At 38.6% G+C, this 11,912-nt stretch overlaps 1 protein-coding gene across 2 annotated transcripts in view; it reads left to right on the forward strand.

Moving 5' to 3' along the window:
* Positions 1-11,912, forward strand: part of LOC128665908 (3-galactosyl-N-acetylglucosaminide 4-alpha-L-fucosyltransferase FUT3-like) — a 580,229-nt gene that overhangs the window by 96,185 nt on the left and 472,132 nt on the right. The gene's annotated exons all lie outside the window — the stretch shown is intronic.

Genomic DNA, 11,912 nt, shown 5'->3' on the forward strand with positions numbered 1-11,912 from the left:
TATTAAAGACCGTTATTACAGATTAAACATTTTTTTTGATGTTTACATTTTTCTTAACCACTTTTATTTTTATACACTACCAGTATATGTATCTATCTTTTTGATACATTTACCATTGCTTTCTTAGAACTGAAAGGAAAGAAAGGAAAAGCATTAAAGGAAAACTTTTAATTTGTATCTTCAATATTTAAAAGGACACTGAACCCAATTTTTTTATTTCATGATTCAGATAGAGCATGCAAATTTAAGCAACTATCTAATTTACTCCTATTATCAATTTTTCCTCGTTCTCTTGCTTTCTTTTATTTGAAAAAGAAGGCATCTAAGCTATTTTTTTGGTTCAGACCATGGACAGCACTTGTTTATTGGTGGGTGAATTTATCCATCAATCAGCAAGAACAACACAGTTGATGCATTGAGATATGATACAACGCTCTAGGCAACATCCGGGGACCTTTGACAACAAAAGAAAGGACAGTGACATCTCATTTATATAATTTTGAGGACTCAGAAGCAATTACTCACACTGTCAGTGATAATGTTAGTGTCAATCTGTCTAAATATGTCCCAAAAAAAGAGGAATTACAAGTATTAACCAAAGGTTTAGGTTTTGCACCTTTGGGTAATTTCTCTTGCTTTAACACCCTTTTGGACATAAACAAATTCATTTGTAAGTTGGCACTAAAAGGGTATTTTGCACTTACAGATTCCAAAGATAAAACAATGGAGATTACTAACTCTAATATCACTACCACACAATGTTTTATTGATCCCATTTTGCCCTTTGAGGATGCCCAGGCCTTGGTCACTCTTTCTGACCTGTACAGTGGAGACAACAAGTCCCCTTTGCCTAACAAACTGGTGCGTCCAAAAAGAACAAAATCAGATTTCTACCCCACCCATTACAGAGGTACAATTATTAATGCATACCAAAAAATGGTCCAGGAAGACATATTTGAATTGGAAATAAGGGAAAATGTCAATGCTGCCACCCATAATCTGTCTTATAAAGAGAAACAGGCATTAAGGTCACTTCAAGACAATACCAATATTGTCATTAAAAATGAAGACAAGGGTGGCAGCATTGTTATTCAAGACAGAGAGGCTTATTTCACTGAAGCTCTCAGACAACTCAGTGATACTGAGGTGTATAAATGACTCCCTGGAAATCCCATTTACTCCTACAAAAAGAAATTGGAATGTATAGTAAGGGAAGGTGTAACTTTAGGGGTCTTTGGGGAAAAGGATTTCTCCAACTTAATTCCTGATAACCCTCTTACTCCGATTTTCTACCATGTCCCCAAGGTTCACAAGAACCCTTCCACCCCACCAGGCAGACCTATTGTCTCTGGGGTGGGGTCCTTGTTTGAGCCATTGGGGGCATGGCTAGACGAGGTACTACAACCTATAGCCAGAAAACAGCTATCCTATCTTAACCCCTTAGTGACCGAGGACGTGCAGGGTACGTCTGAAAAAAAAAAGGCAGTTAACGCCTGACGACGTACCCTGCACGTCCTCGGCTAAAGTGAGTGCTGGAAGCGATCAAGATCGCTTCCAGGCACTATTACAGTACTGCAGGGATGCCTCGATGTCTGGGCATCCCTGCAGTGCTGTTACGGAGTGCCGGGACCGGAGCGATCACTCCCCCTTGAGTGATCACTTCCGGTTTTGCTCCACGTGGAGCCCGGCAGTGCAGCAGAGCATCGGAAGCGATCGGACACGCTTCCGATGCTCTGCTAGTGTGCTAAGTGCCTCGGTGGGTCGAGGCACTTAGTTAGTAAATAAATTAAATAAAAAATGTTTAAAAAAAAACGGTAATAAAATAAAAAGCCCCCACATATAGCCCCCCCCCCCTCCCCCATGAGGCTTCCAAAATGGCGATGCCCGGTGCATCATGGGGCCTCTGGGGGTGTCCCTAGCCTGTCTCACCATAGGGGCAAGCTAGGGTCACCCAATCTGAGCCTTCTTAGAAAAAAAAAAATAATAATAAAATCTCCCATTTGTCTGATCAGGTCAATATTTGTAAATATTGACTCTGATCAGTGTGGATCTCCCTCCCTCTCCTCACTTGCTATTTTGTTGGAGAGAGAGAGAGACCTGTATTTAGCAGAGAGAAAGATTTATTTCTTTTATTTGTTAAAAAATGTAAAATCTAAAGGCTCTTTTCAGAGCCATTAACCCCTAGCTTGCCAGTGATCACTATAAATCACTGGCAGTAGCACAGCTGCACTTTTTTTGCTGTCTGTGCATTTTTTTTAGGGGTTAATTTTTGTTGTATTTTTTTTTAAAAACCCAAAGGCTCCTTTCAGAGCCATTTAGCTAATTTAATTTAATTTAAAGACTATTTAACCCCTAGCTTGCCAGTGATCGCTATACATCACTGGCATTAGCATAGCTGTACTTTTTTGCTGTCTGTGCATTTTTTAGGGGTTAATTTTTGTTGTTGTAATTTTTTTAAAAACCTAAACGCTCCTTTCAGAGCCATTTAGCTAATTTAATTTAATTTAAAGAGTATTTAACCCCTAGCTTGCCAGTGATCGCTATAAATCACTGGCATTAGCATAGCTGTACTTTTTTGCTGTCTGTGCATTTTTTTAGGGGTTAATTTTTGTTGTTGTAATTTTTTAAAAACCCAAAGGCTCCTTTCAGAGCCATTTAGCTAATTTAATTTAATTTAAAGAGTATTTTAACCCCTAGCTTGCCAGTGATCGCTATAAATCACTGGCATTAGCATAGCTGTACTTTTTTGCTGTCTGTGCATTTTTTTAGGGGTTAATTTTTGTTGTTGTAATTTTTTAAAAACCCAAAGGCTCCTTTCAGAGCCATTTAGCTAATTTAATTTAAAGAGTATTTAACCCCTAGCTTGCCAGTGATCACTATAAATCACTGGCATTAGCATAGCTGTACTTTTTTTTTAAAAAACCCAAAGGCCATTTAGTTAATTTAATTTAATTTAAAGAGTATTTAACCCCTAGCTTGCCAGTGATCGCTATAAATCACTGGCATTAGCATAGCTGTACTTTTTTAAAAAAAAAACCCAAAGGCCATTTAGTTAATTAATTAATTTTGGTTTTCTGTGACAGATACAAAAATGTCACAGAAAAGATATAGTGCTGAGGAGGCGTATGCCATCCTTGCGTCAGAGTCAGATGCCTCTATGTCTGACTCAGACCCCAATTTTAACCCTGCCATATGCTCAGATACATCATTAGATGCAGTCTCAACTGATAGTGATGTATCTGTGGCTGCTAGCCCCCCTGCCAGCCCCCCTGCTAGAAGGAGGCGTGTTGCTGCCATTGCCGCTGAAGAGTGGGTAACGCCTCATCTCCAGAGGCCAGATATCCCACCCTTCACAGCAAATGCTGGCATAAATATAGATGTGGCAGGTTTTAGCCCCCAACAGTTTCTGGAGGTGTTTCTGGGTGATGATGTATTGGGGAACATTGTCGCCCAAACTAATTTATATGCCCATCAGTACCGTGCTGCAAAGCCTGAAACATATTTGGCAAAGCAGCAATGGGCCCCCCATCAATGTGCCAGAATTTAAAAAATTCTGGGCATTGACTATGCTGATGGGCATCATAAAGAAACCCTCCGTTCGCTCCTACTGGAGCAGTAGCCCCATCTGCTCTACCCCCCATTTTCTCCCAGAGTATGTCGAGGCAGAGATATGAAATGATTCTTCATTTCATGCACTTCAGCGACAACAGCCTGTGCCCCCCTAGGGAGCATCCCCAATTTGACAGGCTGTATAAAATCCGCCCCCTGATTACCCACTTTTTCTGCCAGGTTTGCAGAGGCTTATACACCTGGAAGGAATATATGCGTTGATGAATCCCTGATGAAGTATAAGGGAAGGCTGGGATTCAAGCAGTATATTCCTTCCAAGCGCTCCAGGTATGGGGTAAAGGTGTATAAGCTCTGTGAGAGCGAGACTGGGTATACTCAGGCCTTCCGGGTGTATGAGGGAAAGGATAGCCACCTTGACCCTCCAGGTTGCCCAGAACATATGAGAACCACTGGCAAGATTGTCTGGGACCTGATATTACCCCTAATGAACAAAGGGTATCACTTGTACTTAGACAATTATTATACAAGTGTCCTTTTGTTCAAGCTACTGTATTGCTTTGATACAGTAGCTTGCGGTACTATTAAAAAGAACCGCAAAGGTTTCCCAGGACAACTTGTACGCACCCGGCTACGAAGGGGGGAGACCTCAGCTCTGCGCCAAGAGGAGCTGTTGGCACTTAAGTACAGGGACAAGAAGGATGTATACCTTCTTACCACCATCCACACAGAGAGGACGGTGGCGGTCTCTGTACGTGGCAGAGCTGAGATCATAAGGAAGCCAGTGTGCATCAAGTCTTATAACCGACATATGGGTGGGGTTGATCTGGCAGATCAGCTGCTGCAGCCCTACCTAATTATGCGGAAGACAAGGGCCCTGGTACAAAAAGGTTGCAATTTACCTAATGCAGATTGCAACCCACAACGCTTTTTTGTTGTTCAAAAAAGCAAACCCCCGGAATGAAACAGACTTTTTTACAATTTCAGCTCCAGATCATTTCGGGGATTTTGTACCATGATGCACCTGCTCCCGGGCGGTGATGGGAGAGAGCAGAGTTGGGGCTACTCATTTTATTTTTAAAATCCCCCCTACTGCCGCAAAGCAGAGACCACAAAAAAAAATGCAGATTCTGTACCAAGAGGGGGCAGAGAAGGGACACTGTATATCACTGTCCTGATTGCCCTGGACAGCCTGGACTCTGCATTGGGGACTGCTTCAAGCGGTACCATACAATGGTCAATTTTTAAAAAATAAATACATTTGCTGTTATTTTTTTTTGTTATGTTTACTGTTAAATTTTTTGTTGTTATTTTTTTACTTTTAATGTGCCAGATTTTTACATTTCACTAATATATTTTTTTTTCTAAAATGGGGCTGTTCTTTTTTTTTTTTTTACAAAAACCCCTGTCAAACCTATGCATGGGGGGACATAGGTGTTCTCAAGGTGCCTTGCAGAAAACAACCTGAAGTATTTTTTTGCACTAATCTTACAACAGTCTCTCCTAAATCATAGTCAAAAAGCAATGTGTGTGTAAAAATGAAAATTGAAAAAATGCCACCATACACTTTCTCCAGATTTTTTTAGCTAAAACAGTTACTTCAAATGCATCAAGAGCACACCAATATACAATACCTTGGGGTGTCAACATTTTCAAAATATGCACATTCATGGAAACAAATAAATTGGGGGTATGTTAAAATACCCCCAAAAAGACAATAGGCAAAGAAAAGTATGTTAAATGTGAAAAAAAAATCACAAACGCATGTTAGACATTTGGCATTACACCCCCCCGAACAAGCCAAAAACTTATGCATAGGTGGTATCACTGTACTCAGGAGATGTTGGGTGAACTCATATTGGGGTCTTCTTTGGCAGTAGAACACATAACAGGAGCTGAGAATTCATGTCTAAAGTACAATGTGTGTGAAAAATAACACACAAAAAAATGACTGCCTAATAGTTTTGACAAGAATTAGTGCATGGAAAGTGTTAAAATACCAGCATTTGAAATACCCTAGGGTGTCTACTTTCAAAAAATATATGGTTTGATGGGGGTAAATTACATTGGCCGGCTTCAGAAATGTCCTACATAGGACATGGGTGCATGGGATGTGAAAATTCCAAGTTGAAAAACTGGACTGCGCCCCCTAAAAATAAGGCCTTTTAGCCCCAGAGAACCCAACACACCTATACATGGGTGGTATCACTGTACTCAGGAGATGTTGTGAATACATATTGAGGGTTTTTTTTGGCAGTAACACATAACAGGGACTGAGAATATATGCCTAAAGTACAACGTGTGTGAAAAATAACACAAAAAAAATGACTACCCAAAAGTTTGACAAAGACTAGTGGTTGAAATAGTGCATGGAAAGTGTTAAAATACCAGCATTTGAAATACCCTAGGGTGTCTACTTTTCAAAAATATATGGTTTGATGGGGGTTAATTTACATTGGCCGGCTTCAGAAATGTCCCAAATAGGACATGGGTTGCATGATGACAGATGTGAAAATTCCAAGTTGAAAAACTGGAATGCGCCCCCTAAAATTAAAGCCTTTTAGCCCCCAGAGAACCCGACACACCTATACATGGGGGGTATCACTGTACTCAGGAGATGTTGTTGAATACATATTGAGGTTTTTTTTGGCAGTAACACATAACAGGGACTGAGAATATATGCCTTAAAGTACAATGTGATGTGAAAAATAAATGCAAAAAATGACTACCTAAAAGTTTGGACAAAGACTAGTGGTTGAATTAGTGCATGGAAAGTGTTAAAATACCAGCATTTGAAATACCCTAGGGTGTCTACTTTTCAAAATATATGGTTTGATGGGGGTAATTTACATTGGGCCGCTTCAGAAATGTCCCAAATAGGACATGGGTGCATGATGACAGATGGTGAAAATTCCAAGTTGAAAAACTGGAATGCGCCCACCTAAATTAAGGGCCTTTTAGCCCCCAGAGAACCCGACACACCTATACATGGGGGGTATCACTGTACTCAGAGATGTTGTTGAATACATATGAGTTTTTTTTTGGCAGTAACACATAACAGGGGACTGAGAATATATGCCTAAAGTACAATGTGTGTGAGAAAAATAATGCAAAAAAAAATGACTACCTTAAAAGTTTGACAAGCAAAGACTAGTGGGTTGAATTAGTGCATGGAAAGTGTTTAAAATACCAGCATTTGAAATACCCTAGGGTGTCTACTTTTCAAAAATATATGGTTTGATGGGGGTAATTTTACATTGGCCTGGCTTCAGAAATGTCCCAAATAGGACATGGGTGCATGATGACAGATGTGAAAATTCCCAAGTTGAAAAACTGGAATGCGCCCCCTAAAATTAAGGCCTTTTAGCCCCCAGAGAACCCGACACACACCTATACATGGGGGGATCACTGTACTCAGAGATGTTGTTGAATACATATTGAGGTTTTTTTGGCAGTAACACATAACAGGGACTGAGAATATATGCCTAAAGTACAATGTGGTGTGAAAAATAATGCAAAAAAAATGACTACCTAAAAGTTTGACAAAGACTAGTGGTTGAATTAGTGCATGGGAAAGTGTTAAAATACCAGCATTTGAAATACCCTAGGGTGTCTACTTTTCAAAAATATATGGTTTTATGGGGGGGTAATTTACATTGGCCGGCTTCAGAAATGTCCCAAATAGACATGGGTGCTATGATGACAGATGTGAAAATTCCAAGTTGAAAAACTGGAATGCGCCCCCTAAAATTAAGGCCTTTTAGCCCCCAGAGAACCCGACACACCTATACATGGAGGGTATCACTGTACTCAGGAGATGTTGTTGAATACATATTAAGGTTTTTTTTGGCAGTAACACATAACAGGGACTGAGAATATATGCCTAAAGTACAATGTGTGTGAAAAATAATGCAAAAAAATGACTACCTAAAAGTTTGACAAAGACTAGTGGTTGAATTAGTGCATGGAAAGTGTTATAATACCAGCATTTGAAATACCCTAGGGTGTCTACTTTTCAAAAATATATGGTTTGATGGGGGTAATTTACATTGGCCGGCTTCAGAAATGTCCCAAATAGGACATGGGTGCATGATGACAGATGTGAAAATTCCAAGTTGAAAAACTGGAATGCGCCCCCTAAAATTAAGGCCTTTTAGCCCCCAGAGAACCCGACACACCTATACATGGGGGGTATCACTGTACTCAGGAGATGTTGTTGAATACATATTGAGGTTTTTTTTGGCAGTAACACATAACAGGGACTGAGAATATATGCCTAAAGTACAATGTGTGTGAAAAATAATGCAAAAAAATGACTACCTAAAAGTTTGACAAAGACTAGTGGTTGAATTAGTGCATGGAAAGTGTTAAAATACCAGCATTTGAAATACCCTAGGGTGTCTACTTTTCAAAAATATATGGTTTGATGGGGGTAATTTACATTGGCCGGCTTCAGAAATGTCCCAAATAGGACATGGGTGCATGATGACAGATGTGAAAATTCCAAGTTGATAAACTGGAATGCGCCCCCTAAAATTAAGGCCTTTTAGCCCCCAGAGAACCCGACACACCTATACATGGGGGGTATCACTGTGTTCAGAAGTTGTTGTTGAACACATATTGAGGTGTTTTTGGTCAGTAACATATAACAGGAACTGAGAATCCATGCCTAAAGTACAATGCGTGTGAAAAATAACACACCAAAATGACTACCCAAAAGTTTGACAAAGACTGGTGGTTGAATTAGTGCATGCAAAGTGTTAAAATACCAGCATTTGAAATACCCTAGGGTGTCTACTTTTTAAAAATATATGGTTTGATGGGGGTAATTTGCATTGTCCGGCTTCAGAAATGTCCCAAATAGGACATGGGTGCATGACGACAGATGTGAAAATTCCAAATTAAAAAACTGGAATGCGCCCCCTAAAAATAAGGCCTTTTAACCCCCAGAGAACCCAACAGACCTATACATGGGTGGTATCACTGTACTCAGGAGATGCTGCTGAAGACATATTGGGGTGTTATTTGGCAGTAACCCTTAACGTTCTCAGTAAATGTATTCTTGAATTGCTATTTTGTCAAAAAATCACCACTTTTTTATTTTTTTTTTCAAACTTTGGCATAGATTGGTGGTAAAATAGTTGCATGGAAAGAGTGAAAATACCCCATGTTTAATACCTTAGGTTGTGTTCTTTTAAAAAATATATATATGTGAAGGGTTAATCAGGGATTCCTGACAGATATCAGTGTTCCAATGTAACTATCGCTAATTTTTTTTAAAAAATTTTGGAAATAGCAAAGTGCTACTTGTACTTATTGCCCTATAACTTGCAAAAAAAGCAAAGAACATGTAAACATTGAGTATTTCTAAACTCAGGACAAAATTTAGAAACTATTTAGCATGGGAGTTTTTTGGTAGTTGTTGAAGTGTAGGAGATTTTGAGGGTCAAAGTTAGAAAAAGTGTGTTTTTTTCAATTTTTTCCTCATATTTTATAAAATTTTTTATAGTAAATTATAAGATATGATGAAAATAATGGTATCTTTAGAAAGTCCATTTAATGGCGAGAAAAACGGTATATAATATGTGTGGGTACAGTAAATGAGTAAGAGGAAAATTACAGCTAAACACAAACACCGCAGAAATGTAAAAATAGCCTTGGTCCCAAACGGACATAAAATGGAAAAGTGTTGCGGTCATTAAGGGGTTAAAGATGGTGCCCAGCTCATACAAATACTGGACACTGTAGATTGGAAGGATGGTTTCTCATGGGCGGTTATTGATGTGTGTTCTCTTTACACCTGTATTCCTCTAGAATCAGGGGTACAAGCTGTAGAATTCTTCCTACACAGAGAGATGGATCTAAATGATTATACTAAACAATATGTAGGTGATGTATTAAGATTTCGACTCTCCCATAACTATTTTTGGTTTGATGGGGTGTATTACAATCAGATATGTGGCACTGCCATGGGGGCTAAATTTGCCCCCACATTTGCCAATCTGTACGTCTCTTGGTGGGAGTTGTCACATATCTATTGTATATACAACCCCTGGCTTGAGGACATTTTATTATACATACGGTATATTGATGACCTGTTGGTCATTGTAAAAAAGCCCCTCAATGAGATGGAGTTTAATACATTTTTATAATATATAAATGTAAATTCATTCAATCTTAAATTTACAGGAATGTTCAGTACCAACAGTATAAACTATTTGGATTTAACATTACAGATTAGTGACAACAAAATAATTACCAGCACCTTTCGTAAATAAATGGCTGGTAATACCATTTTGCATGCCACTTCCCAACACCCTACACATGTGATTAAGGCCATACCTAGGGGGCAATTTATTAGAATTCACAGAAATACCAAGTCTAATGAAATATATGAGTCCCAATCTCTAGAACTAAAAAACAGATTAATATGTAGGGGCTATAATACCAACAGTCTTGAAAAATGTTGCAAAGAAATAAGAACACTTAATAGCGTCCCTAAAAAACAAAATCCAGACAAGAAGGAGAAGTCTAGTTTCGAAGATGCCATAGTATTCACTACGGCATATTCAAAACAATACAATGAAATTATAAAAATCTTAAAAAAGCACTCTCACGTCCTCTTAGGGGATGATATCTTAAAACCTTACGTAAACAACATTAAATATGTTCCGAAAAAATCCAAAACTTTAGGCCAAACAATATCACCAAGTCTAGTTATGAGAACAAATGCAAAAAAACAGAATTGGTTACAACATAAAGGGAACTACAGATGTGGTAGACGCAACTGCCACATGTGTATACATATTCAGGAGGGTAACAATTTCTCTAGTTGCAATACAGGGAAAGAATATTCCATAGATTTTTATGCAAATTGTTTGTGGTTTACCTTCTTACTTGCAACCTGTGCCAGTTGCAGTACACAGGTCAAACTTCTAGGGAGGCCCGTAAAAGATTTAATGAACACACCAGAGATACCAAAAATTATAATAAAGATTCAGCAGTTGCAAATCACTTCAATGGTTATCATCTAATGAATGAGGCTAACATGTATATAAAAAGCATAGATATCGCAACCACATCCATTAGAAGGGGAAATAAATTCAAAATTTTGGAGAAAAAGGAACTATTCTGGATTTTGAAGTTAAAAACTTGCTCCCCTTTGGGGATGAATCGTGAGTGTGATATCAATTTCTTTATTGACAACTAACTCTGAAACTATGTCAAAACTTAGTTCCATTAATTGCTACCTAGTTGTGCATTGTAACATACTTAGGTACTGTTGCTCTAAAGTCATATCTCTAATATTTTTGCATATCATTGGATCTAAATTTGTTAGTAATATATACTTCTTTCTGTATACCAAGTAGGTTTTAATGTATATTACTGTTCTTAAAGTTATTACCAATTTTGCCAATTCCCTGATGTACATATGAAGCAGGTTTTTATGTTATAATAATAGATTTAATTCTAATTATCCTTTTTTTCTGTAAAGTGTTTCTCCAGTGTATAGTAGACAATTCTGCTAAGTGGGACCATATATGTACATTTAAATCATGCTAAAAGTGGGTTCATTATTTTGTTTTTAAAATATCTTTCACTTTGAGATGCATAAATAGAGTGACCTGTATTCTAAGGGGTTAACAAAGAATTAGCTGTATCGCATTAACTTGTAACACGTGTAACAGCAAATCAAATACAAGTCTCCCCTTTAAATACAGGCTGCTCTACATCTCAAACATGTATCTGAATAAGCGTCCTAAAGGGACGCGAAACTAGTCAGACAGCTTGTTGTGTCTCCTACACTCCTGCCATTGTTTTTTGCGTGTATTACAGCGTTTGTTGCTGTTTACTTGTTTTAAAACTTATTTCAATAAAGTATTTTCTATTTTTATGGATCCCTCGGTGCAGTGCCTGCTTTTTGCTATATTCCTGGACAAGAACAACACAGTGTGTTCACCAAAAATGGGCCGGCATCTAAACTTACATGCTTGCATTTCAAATAAAGATACTTGCGGCTAGATTTAGAGTTTGGCGTTAGCTGTCAAAACCAGCGTTAGAGGCTCCTAACGCTGGTTTTGGGCTACCTCTGGTATTTAGAGTCAGTCAGGAAAGGGTCTAACGCTCACTTTGCAGCCGTGACTTTTCCATACCGCAGATCCCCCTTCGCCATTTGCGTATCCTATCTTTTCAATGGGATCTTTCTAACGCCAGCATTTAGAGTCTTGGCTGAAGTGAGCGGTAGAAATCTAACGACAAAACTCCAGCCTCAGAAAAAAGTCAGGAGTTAAGAGCTTCCTGGGCTAACGCCGGTTCATAATGCTCTTAACTACTGTGCTCTAAAG

The sequence above is a fragment of the Bombina bombina genome, chromosome 7, assembly GCF_027579735.1.
Source record: "Bombina bombina isolate aBomBom1 chromosome 7, aBomBom1.pri, whole genome shotgun sequence".
NCBI classification, from domain to species: Eukaryota; Metazoa; Chordata; class Amphibia; order Anura; family Bombinatoridae; genus Bombina; species Bombina bombina.